The sequence below is a fragment of the Osmia bicornis genome, chromosome 3, assembly GCF_907164935.1.
Source record: "Osmia bicornis bicornis chromosome 3, iOsmBic2.1, whole genome shotgun sequence".
Classification (NCBI taxonomy): domain Eukaryota; kingdom Metazoa; phylum Arthropoda; class Insecta; order Hymenoptera; family Megachilidae; genus Osmia; species Osmia bicornis.
Window position 1 is genome coordinate 7196641 of NC_060218.1, and position 12504 is coordinate 7209144.

Sequence of the window (12504 nt, forward strand, 5' to 3'; positions counted from 1 at the left end):
TCGTAAAATGAAATGAACATTTCATGAATTATGAAACGTGGCACAATATAAGTTCATTTTTTGAAATTATTTTAAATGAACTGGAGAATAAAATAGTCAGTTTTGCATTGTATCTCTCCCTCAGCGAAAGGGTTAATATATTTTCATATCGTAAAGCGTCTTTGTCCATGGCACCTATATTATTTCCAACAACATTTATCACCGAAATAATGCATTGTATGGCTGACGATTAGTTAACCGAAGACAATGTATCGGCAGTTTTCTTCATCGGAGAAAATTTTTCATTGTGCTCACGAAAAAGAACCCTTCTCTCGTTAGTGTGCCTATTCCTGCGTACGGAAGAAAAGTGTTTGTTCCTTCGTTGTCCATATATAAAACGCGCATCAGCCTAGCGGAGAGGCAGTAAAGCCGAGTCAGCGAAGGCCATTGTTAGGGGGAAAGGGCTAACATGATTTATCGTGCGTGGATGTTTTGCAAAAAGTTTTTCACTGATCACCCTCGAAGATTTTATAGAACACGAAAAAGTAGAAAGAAAAAAGGTATCGACAGGCAGCGAAGAAAGTTTGACTATGTCGTTCAGCATCCTGTTCCGATCCTGAAACTGAATTACGAGGTCGGTGAATTTGACTGCTTTTAATGCAATTTAAAGTGTCGCGAAGCTTCTTGTTTGCCTCCCCCCTCGAAATGAACGAAAATGGAGCTGACGTGATAACCAAGTTACATAATAAGGCATTATATTTCAAAATTATTATGCAAAGTTCAGAATATTGGCAAGGAATCGATTAATCGATGAATAATACATTTTACGCTTTTCCTTTTCACGAAATACATAAATAATTGAAATATTGCAATTTCTCAGAATATTTCTTTGATGTTATAATGGATGCAAAGTATCCTCTTCGTTTGCTAGAACGAAGGTTAATCACTGATGATTCCTCGAAAATTCATCCTGTTCCAAGTGAAACAACAACACGAGGTACCGCAACAGCATCAAATATTATTACCCTTAGACATCACGCTCCAAGTGCTCGAATACTACCCGCTTCGCATAAACAAGAAAGTTTCCTCCCTAACCGGCGAAATCAAACATCGGAGTTTCAGTTGTGCACCCTTCAACCGCGTCAGCAGGATGCGTTTTACGGAGTGGCGATTCCGAAATCAAGTTACAAAATAGAATTACCAGGGGTCCTAGTGGCCGTGTCAAAAAGCAGTTTAAAGGCATTGAATACTGATGAGGCTGACTTTCCTTCGTGTACGTAGCTGTGTCGTAACAGCAACGGACGGGGTTGGTTGAAATGAAAGAAAAGGATAGAGGAGACTAGATTGACCCCTCGACAATCATACCATCATAGAGACATTGATGTCCTGCATACTGAACACCGACCACGCGTCACTTGGTGCATATTAATCGCCTGGTACATGTTACCTTGCAAACGCGCTGAAAGCGTGCCAAATTCTAGTGTCGCTTGTGTACGGTCATTTTTTACTTTATTCTTTGGCTATTTCAAACGTTCATTCCAAAAATTTCTACCAATTTCGATTTACCTTTGCTCATTTAATCGATGAACTCATTAACCCTTTCGCTGCCACGCGAATTTTAGAACTTGCACCAGTGGGCCACAATACAAATTTCATATTAAAAATTTTATAATGGCAAAGAACTGCCAAATTTATTAAAATAACGGTACAATCTTGCCAATAGCACATTTTTTTTAATGGTGGTCACTGGTGACTACTATGGCCCAAATGGAAAGACAAGCCTGGTTCCATGGGACCACCGTGGCAGTGAAAGTGTTAAGGAAGGAGAACATTTATTTATGCAATTAAACAGGATAACAATTTCAATTTTTAGGATTGATAAATTACAAAATTGACACTTTTTAAACATCATTTCGCGAAACCGTATTTGCAGAAATCAAAACAGGCCGTGCGTGACATCAGTCACTCGTAAATGGAGTGGATAAATTTTATCAATGTTTCATGAATGCTAAATTGAAAAGCAACACGTCCGTCGCCGGTGCAGATATTTTAAACGTTGCAATTTTAAAATGTACGGTGTCGTTTTTGTGTTTTATATGCCCGAACGGTATTCGTCGCGATCAGTTGAATACGGTGTTGCTGTCAATAAAAATGAATGCCCCTTTCCGTGAAACATGGTGATGCACTGTCATTTGAATGCATCGTCTTGACATTTCATTGATCAATTAAACAAGTTATTATATCATTTTAGAGCTATAGCTCGGATAAATAGGCGTGAAACACCCTTGTATTGCAATCTATTGGTTATATCAATTTTGTGACTCACTGGAATAATTTTTTTAAAGCGCCATATGTTTTCATTTAGTTTCGTCGATGATACGTTTATCTTCCTATTAACTTCGTACAGTATAATAACACACGTAATGAAATAACGACGGAAATTTGTAATCACTGATTAGCTGGATACATCGAGCGGTCGATGTTCAGTGTAATATTACACATGCGTTATCGCTCCATCGACCACGTTAATTTCACCTATAATTTTGCGTAATCGAGCTGGAAATCCTGCAGAGATACGGCAGGCTATCTTGGAATACGTAGCATCGATAAATTGGATAATACATAGAGGAGTTTAGCTTGAAATTCTTAGAATAGATATTTGATGATATTCAAAAAGGACCCTGCTTAATACTGCATTAATTAATTGACAATATTTATTAAAGAATATATCTTCGTAGCTAGTCACGCATCATGACCTGAGTGTCAATCATGTAAGTGTCAATCAGACCCGCATTCCTGTCATTAGCAATCGAATTATTCATGCATAGTAGATGTACCCTGGCTGCCATTAAGGTAACTATGGGTTTCTATTATAGTGGTACCATTCTGTTCAGTGTTGGTGAACCAAAGGGTCGTATTTTGTTTATCAAATAATTGACGCAGTTTGACCGAGCTGCAACGCAAAATGTATAAAAAAAGAATTAAGTCGCGCACACGGTTTACCGCGCCGCGATTACAAAATGTCGAAACAGCTGGCGCGAAATGGCGTTGCGACGCATAAGGGGATGGAACGCGTGCACGACAGGAACGAACAGCTTCGAATTACCACGCATGGGATCGCTTCGAAATAAAATCCACCCAACTGCCGGCTTAACTTTATTGAAAGATACGTCCACGTGGCGCGATTGGCCGGATTATTTTGAAATTCGACGAATTGAAAAACGTATTGTCGATAGAGAAATTACACGACCGATTCGCGTGTTCGATTTCTCGTCCCTAATGTTCATCATTAGTTTTCCTTTCGCAATTATTTAACCGGACTATCGACAGTTTCCCCGAGGATTTACGCTTGTTGCTCGAAAATAAAAACGCTGACGCGATGCTTTTCACGCAAATCCTCGCGAATTCAATGCCGAATTATTCGGCAATTAGCGCTGAAATTTGACAAATATGCAATTAGAGATAATATCTTCTTTTTTTTATATTTATCTAAATTATGTAAATTGCGTTAAGTGGTCGCTTAACAATTATTTATTTATTATTCCTAGTAATAGCAATTTGGTTGAGGTATTTTTTTTTATACATTGCATGCTTCAGAAAATATGGCGAAAAATGCTGTTCGCCATGAGGAGGATTTGTATGCGAAAATGTCACGTTGAGATCAACAAGTCGCGAGCTGGAAATCACTGCATCAAATATTCAAAATGATGCCAGCCAGCTTGGAAATGTTTCAACTGTGATTGTGCTTTATATTTATGCAAGGAAAATATTATGAATTATGTTTAAAATATTTGAATATTTTTCTTCCAATTTTCACGAAATGTCACATTTTTATTAATTTACAGTTTTCCTATGTTCTATAAAAGTAATGTAATTTTTCAACGGTACCAAAAAGATAATTGAGCAAAAACGTCGGGCAAAATTTCCTTAAAAGATCCAACGTTCTTGGTCAGATAATTGTGCAGCAGCGTAAAACCGCATTTCCGCTTGTGGAACAACGACGCAAAGTTGACGGTACTTGGACAAATTTTCGAATTAAGGAATATTTGCACTTGCAAGATTCGGCCTTCGAGCAACGACTGTTTAACGGGAATCGCGATGTAACTGCGGGAGGAAGCATTTCTGAAAGCGTGGCGGACAGGCTGTTGAAGTTTGCAGCAAACAGTCGGTAACCGCAATTTCTATTACGTCAAAAGGTTCTGTCTAGCGCATTAACAAGGCCCAAAATGAAGAGGAATGTTAACTACCGTGTAATTGCGCACGGACATAATCAAGCGACGAGCGCTAAACGAACAGTGAAAGCGGAGTAACAACCATTTCATTTCAATGTTTTTCTCCTTTTTTTGTGGCTTTTCACCGGTTAAAGGAGACGACTAAAATCGTGCAGGAATGAATGTGAGAGGAATTTACTTGCAGTTCGGAACTATAAAAAGTATTACTGCTTTTTCAATTAAACTTCATTTTAATACGTTGAATGTAAAGTAGATATAATTTAAATAAAATAGTAGATGAATACTATTTTGAATAGCATTATTAATAAAACGATAATATTTATCTCAAATTATCTTGTTTTATATTTTGAAAAAGAAGTGGTAGATTTGTTAATTGTAATGATGGTTAAATGTTAATATTTATTACTTCCACAATAAAAAAACCTCGCCTTCTGAAACTTTCTTGATAAACTGTCTGAACTTCTAGTTGTTACACCGGGAAAATAAGGAAACCAACTTCCGTTTACGACGGAATTTAGTGAATAAACTTCAAAAGATAAGGAGTGCACAACTTTTGATTGTTTTGTAGTAAAAAAATTCTTATCCTCAGTGGCGTAAACAAATTTGTGTAAGCGTGTTCTTCTGAAATTTTATTTATCATGATCGTAAAAGAATTTCGCGGTTAGACTGGTCATTTCTGAAAAGTATTAGCCAGGATAGTCTAATCAAGCGCGTGGGAACAAATCGAGGAAGCACACTCCGTCCATTCAGATTGTACAAACGACGAAATTTGTTTAAGCAAACATGCAGTTTGCGCGAGTCAAGCTCTATCAGTCAACCTCCAAGACAACTTCTAGTTTAGTCAAACCAAATTGTACCAATCCCTAGTTACACGAGTTATCTTTCGTATGAGTTACGTATATTCGCAGCTGAGCCGTTCCGTACTGAATCCTCTAAAGCCATTTCCCAGAGTCCTCAATTTTCTCACATAATCACAAACTTTGATGATAATTTGGACAAATTTAGTTTAAAGAATATTCACATTCTGCTCATATGAATTTTACAATAATTATAAAAAATTAAATGAAAATATTTAGTCCTATTGGTAATAACTCACAGTTAGTATTTGTTGAAATTTCAAGCTCAAATTGAAAAGAAGAAATATTTTTGACATTTTAACCCTTTGTCTAACTACTCACTGCTATAATACTGAGACAAATCAAGGAAATTGAAATATCATGCATGTATTGTATTTACGGATTTGGCGAAGTGATTCCGCAAATTCTAATTGAAATTATACTTCAAATTCAATTATAATACAGATACGGTTCAGTTTTATCATATTACAACCGTAGGTGCGTCACGAGTCAGACTCGACAAAGTACGGCAAGGGATAACGATTATAATAATATACAGAGCACCCTTTACACAAATTCATTACAGAACGTAAAGGTTGAAATTGAGATTCGTAAGCAAACTGCTGGTTATTTCTGTAGGATCAGGTTATGTAATTGACAGAGGAACAAGGAAATCAGGTTTTCCCGACGTGCAACCAACTCGATCCAACGAAGTTTGATCCTTCCGTGCTTCGACTAGTTCCACCTGTTAATTACAAGTTTTACATTTGAATTTAACGGGTATCCCTTTGCTCTTTCAAGCGTCAGCTATGATTTCCCTTTCAAGTGCAACCAAACACTGCTGCCGGTAACATGATGTATAGCTACTAATTACTTCGGGATCCAGTCGAAAATGAAGGTAAAAACTATAATCGCAGATAAGATAGAACAGTGTGTATTAACTTTCCTCGGTTCTTCTACGTTTCGGCTTAGTCGGTAGTTTCTTGAACTAGTATGAGAGTCACGATCTTCCTTCCTGATCATTTTAAGCTTCTTGGACTTATTTCGAAGCCAAAGAAGATTGTAGTTTAATTGTACCTTTCTGTTCTTACTTTTAAGGTATCTTCACGGGCTCACGAAAATGTCGGAGTTCCTTTCGGTGGAGCCGCCTTTTTATTGCTGCAAAGATTTTAAATTATTCTCTCTTACGTGTAGTAAATGCTGATAAGTGGCAGCGTAAACTCGAAAATGATCAATTGAACAAATTCCCTGTTATGGAGAAAAATCCATCAGCGGAAAATTCAGAGTTACACCGAGGCGGCTGTGATAGTACGGTATAGTTATCGTGCAACGTAATTTATGGTGCTATTATACGAAAACGGATCGGTTCGCTGATATCCTCGCGACGTTATCTTCGTAAAGTAGCAATAAAAATTTATTGACACGCCCTTCCGAAGATTGCTAACGGGGCTGATGCAAAATAGCAACTTCAAATCCTACCTTATTCGCCATCTTTCTGCAAAAAGGTTCTTCTAGTTTTTAGTCAATTTTATTAATTTTCTATACATCCTTATGCAAGTTTCATAGATATATGAAAAATTTGGAAATATCTCAAACAACTATTATGACTAGCTTCAGCTTTCTTATTTTAAATTATTATCCTTTATTTATTTGTTTGATCTGCTTTAGTGTTCTTGCGAAAAATTTGTAAGGAACTTATTACTCGATCTAATATTTCTGTCTATACTTTGTCCAACTTTGCTTTGTTGAGAAATCATCGTCATTTGTACACGTTAAAGAATTTCGTCTTTGAAATATATATTATAAGAATTTCTTGAGAAAGTTGTTTCGGTCCAGTGATAAACAGACGATACGGTGCGAAAGTTTAAACGCACCACGTTTCACCGTAATATTTTTCAGTGATCACTTCTTCATTTTTTATGGACTTTCCTGCCATAAAGGTCCACCCTACACTCGTCTGAAATATTTCTCTTATTTGTATTGCGAGAGCAAAGTATTTTATGTGTATAAAGTTAAAGTACAACAGTTGTATACAGAAGTAAGCGATACACTTGTTCTTTCATTTTCTGTTTCCAAACTGAAGGATTTCAGTTTCATTCTTGATTAAACTTCAATTAAGTGGCAATTTAAATTCATTTAGCAGTTATTTATTTTAATTTAATATTAACCACTGTTGAAACAGTTCTAAAAATAATTTTCAGAATTGTATCAAACCAACAGTAAATATTATTTCTAGATCTATTTGAAAATATTTAGTACACGTACTCTTTGACGAACGGTATTTTGATCCCAAACTTTGTTTTTTCCATTTTCCACTGCAAATTGTTCGACGGTTTAGAGGTTGCCCCCCAAAAAAGCAGAGAGAAAAATAGAAAATTCGATAGTGTTTTGCCAATACAAACGCAGGCTGCGACGAAAGGTAAAATGTTGTAAAAAGTAACTATATCTCCGAAGCCTATTATCGATAGTGGAATATCGATAGTTCGTTACGGTTGCCTGACATGTCGGTTGTTGCGGTTCCTCGCCGATCAATCGTGACAATTAACAGCGATTCGTTCGAATCAGAGCCGGTGGAGGTGAAATTCAAACTGACACAGCTGGAATCATGGTCCGTTGGACTTTCGCCGGACTTAACGTTTCATTAGCCATACCCAATGTTCGACGCTCGAAAGCTCCAATAATTAAATGCACATATCCCTAAACATCGTCCGTGAAACGATCATTTCCGTGCCGAAGCAAACAATTCACCCATACGTTTGTCGCGAATACCATTCTAATTAATATCCTTCTTTATCACACGAATTCGTGGCTGCGATTTTGAAAAAGAGTTTAAAGAAATTCAAATGAAAATTATTTTTCCAATTCACACGAATTTGCCGAATTATTTAATAATTTTGTAATTCATTTGAATGGGTTAAGAGAAAATGTCGAAAGGTAGAAGTGGTTGTAAAAGTAAATAGAAAACGTTAAGAAAGAAGCGTGGATCTGAATCGTAGATCTGACGGAGAAAATGTTGAGGCGAGGCGTAAAGGAAAGATTTAGCGGTACTCTTTTGACCCGAACTCTTTCCATGATACATATCTGTCGCTGAATTCATTGGGAATTTGTCCAGGTGCACGCTTTGATCCGCATTTTTTTCCTTCTCTTTAAAACCTCACCGAATGTTGAAAGTTTCCATCGTAAAGATCGTATGAAAGCAATTTCTGTTTAACACTTTACCAGGTTAACGGGCCTTTAAACCTAGCCAATGAAAGTTTTTTTACGCTCTTCCTTACATTTTGTACCTTCCTTTTGATTTACGCCCTTATTGGCAAAAGTAGTCTCGTTAAAAATAAATATTCGTAGTCCATGTTTAAAAATGTATTTCTAATTTTATAATGGAAAATATCTATTAGAAGGTATCTATTATTATATAAAACACGTAGGAGTTTGAAAGTAAAGATTTGTGGAAAGGTTTTCGAAACGAATGTAAACGTCGAAGATTCGCTTTTGTCAGTCTTAGAGGTAGCCGACACCTGAATCCATGATTCGTAACCTTTTATCCAACTTCCAGTTTCAAACGTCTTGCTGATCTATGATAGTGGTCTAAGTAGTCTTATCCATCAGCCATTTACCGACAGGGTAAACCTAGCTTGACTCCAGCTCAGGACGATGGAATCGCTGTTATTTGTTCTCGCCGTGCAATCCGATGTGGGTCATTCGCATCCTAAATCCTATTACCAATGACTTTCCCATTGCTACTGGTCTTAGAAAAATTTCAGATCACTTAAACGTAAAAGAAATCCTATCCTTGATGATTTTCCCATTAATAGCCTTGGTAGAGAAACTTTTATTTCGTATATCCTTGAACGTTATTCGTGTGAAATGATAATATTTAATTATTCAATACGCGTGTCATGTTTCATGCATCGTAAAGCAGACTATTAAATTTCAGTGTAATTTCAAATTGAACATCGTTTGATTATGTCAGATAGCATCGTTTGTGTTTACTTGATTATTTACAACATTCCCAGTGATATTTCATTAAAACGATGCTCGTGCTACTCCTGCGATCGCTTATTCATTCATATATCGATGATTCGATGAAGCCATTCTATAATCCGACATTATATAACCGGTAGCCGCATATCGAATCCCGCCAGCAGAAAATCCCGCTAGGTAATATCAAGTTAGCTTTTAAATTACGCTTTTTGGATTTTATCACGGAATTTGGGATTACATTCTCCGGTTCCCTCAGGTATTGCTCTCCATATTAGATATTGCATCGGTAAATTCGACGAATATTAAGTTATTCCTATAAAATTTTTCAAGATAGTCGATTCTATTTTCGCAATTTAGCATCGTCTGAAAATTATTTGAAATTCAAAGTGATAAACAATTTTCAGACTCGATATTAACATTATAACTCGCAAGCATTCTGCTGGACACGATTAGACAGATCTCGACCATAGTATGCATATTTGCTAGCAATAAAGCTGTCAGCTTGTGTTCACCTGATGCATTCATCTCCTCTAACCTCAACTTATCGATGAATTCACCAGGCGTTGATATCGTGCTCACCTATTAACTCACTCGAGCAATCGACAAATTGTCATTCGATCATCGCTGCATCTAGTAAATCACTTTCGCGATTAATTAACGAACGCCCCGTCGCGGAGAGAGTCGGTCTTCAAAACGAGATTTCCTTTTCTAGCCTTCAATTCACGTAAACCTCTTTACCCGTCAATTGAACAGATGACATCATTGCATTTATTACATGAACCACGTGGGATTCGTGAACGACTGTTCGATCGACGAAGCGATTTAACTTTATAGGAACTCATTACACCTATCGCTCCTAAGGGAGCTGCTGATGTAATAAGTAGAAAGTATTAAACTGTAATACAAACTTATTCAAGCACTGTTCCATTACACTTGAAAATTGTATTTTTTGATCATTATCCAATTTCGCGATCTTTCATAGCTTTTTCAAGTAATATTGTATTATTTCAATAATATCTTGATATTAGATATTAAGAATTTATTTCTTTTATAAAAGTATTTTTTTATTTATAAATTGATGATAAAAATGATGGGTGAAGATAAGTTACAATGATTTATTGTCAGCGTGTTAAAGAATTAATTTTTAACAAAAGTAGCAGCGAAGATGAAATAAAAGATGAGTGGTTTCTCCCGGAAGCAGGTTTCAAAGGGAAATGAAAGCGATCCGAGAGTGTTGCGAACAAATCTTGACAGAAAAATCGGCAGAAGCGTTTCTTTCCGATCTACGCCGCCCGCGACACCGGCCGAGCCATCCTATCGCATTTCACGGGGGAACGAAGTACGAACTACCCTTCCGCTTTTCTGTTTCCCTTCCACTTCCGGCTGCCTTCATAAAGGATCCAGTTACCGCGAGGAAACGATTTCATTTTTCCTGTCGGATCAATTCCAATCGCGTGTCCTTTTAGCAGCCAGTCCGACTCGATTAAACGTACGTAGAATCGCGTCGTCTCTTCCCTTTTCAAAGCAACTCTGTTAAATTTCGTAAATTGGACAACTAGCGGTTCGCATGTGAACTTACAGGTACTCTCTGAAAACGAAATACAGTTCTGACTAATTATTGAATTGTTATGTGAATTTCTGCTGAATTAATTAGGTATGCTCCACATTTTACATCTAGTTTGTTATTCAAAGTTTAATGTGCCACGCGAGATACAAGGCAACTGGGAAATGCAACTATTTCTGGTTCAGAAATTCAATTTTGCCTTTGGGATTTTTATGATTTATTGTATTTTATTATCTAAATGTTGGGAGGCTGAGTTGATGTTTGTTGCAATGTAAAAGAGTTGTTAATGATGGCTTAAAAGATGGGATAGTAGCCCCCCCCCCCAAAAGGATGATCTTCTACCCTTTCCCCGGCTTCTCTGGATTTCCGGGTTTCTGATCTTTGTAATCTTCCTCGGGTCCCCGGAAATCTTCCAGGGTTTCGATGTTCCGGGGTTTCTGATCCTCCCCGTAGGCTTCCCTTTCTCCGAGCACCCATCCCTTATGGACTCCTACCACTGGCGTATTTAAATTGATATTTATGTTATTATTCATATTTCCTAATTATACAAAATTTTATAAAATTTAATAATCCAAAATGATATTATTCTGTTTTTAAATCACTTTTCAATTTACTATTCAAATGAATAAATTTTTAGAAACATTCTTTTTCAGAGTATAATAAATTTTGAAGGATATTTATAACGTGTTGAATGAAGACAAAGTAAAAATGCACTACAAATCGCCTTAATGTGCCCGAAAATCCCAATCTGTCTCCGTCAGATTTTTTTCTTAATACCTTCGAAAGAAGGGATTTATTTCGTGAAACTTGTAACACGCTTAGGATGTCCACTACAGAGGTAATTAACTCTCCAATTTAAGCGCTCGTGATTTATATTAGCCCATCTTATCTGCCTAGTATGCATTTCCCTTCACGTAAATTACGAGTACGCCGTAATGGATATTTCAATGAAAAACGCCATTAACATCATTATATATATAAAAGTTAACATTATCTTTGGTCATATTTGTTAGCATTTCTGTATATCCATTTTGAATACAATTCACATGGAAATTAATTATAAATTACGTTCCTAATTTAATTAGTTCTTCGTTTCCTTTAATTGTGTGCATCATTGTTCACTATAGCTACATTGTAACTCAACTAGTGCTCGTAAAGTTTATTCATGTGGCAAGTGGCACATGTTTTGGTCCAGCACATATCTCTGCTGGCTTAGCGAACACGCTTAGGCCAAATTCAGCTCGTATGTTCCGCCCACTTGAAAGCCTACTCTACCAATTAACAGTTGGAAACTGCGGATAATCAGCTAATCTGGATGCGTATCTTCTGCAGTGCCATTCATGAACAAAGGTCTGTGAAATTATCTTTGACATTTGCATGGATGTCCCATAGAATTTGGCAAATTTCAATGATTAGAAATTCTATAGTAGATGAAAATTCTTCTGAATTCTTCTGAAAAATTTTAGATGACGATACACGATTCATTTTTAAATAATTTTAACCAACTCTTTTACACAATTTATCCAACGATTCAGAGCAGAAGGTAAAAAAGAAAAATTCGTTTAACCAATCTAGATCCTCCGTTCTATGAAAATGATTGCATTTAAAGCTGTCGCAGGAACAATTTCCCGAAAACGTACGCTATATTTCCCACGAGCTGAGAGTAGGATAGAATAGAGGAATAATCATGCCGAAGCTGAGCGTATTTGCTGGGAGAGGAAAAACGGTTATTCAGCCATGTTCTTTTCGCGATTGCATCGGGACGCGTTCGCAGGAGTTGGCGAAGGAAGTTCGAATAAACAGCCATAAATCACGTAGAACCGGTAAATAGGAACATTCGGGCGGAATTCCCGGCAAAAATGGTGGCATTTCGACGGAGAGTATGAAAGTGGAAAGGGTCAGGAGTGGTTGG

At 36.8% G+C, this 12504-nt stretch overlaps 1 protein-coding gene across 3 annotated transcripts in view; it reads left to right on the top strand.

Annotated features, from left to right (window-relative positions):
• Positions 1-12504, top strand: part of LOC114871999 (protein timeless homolog) — a 140994-nt gene that overhangs the window by 99369 nt on the left and 29121 nt on the right. The window lies entirely within an intron of this gene.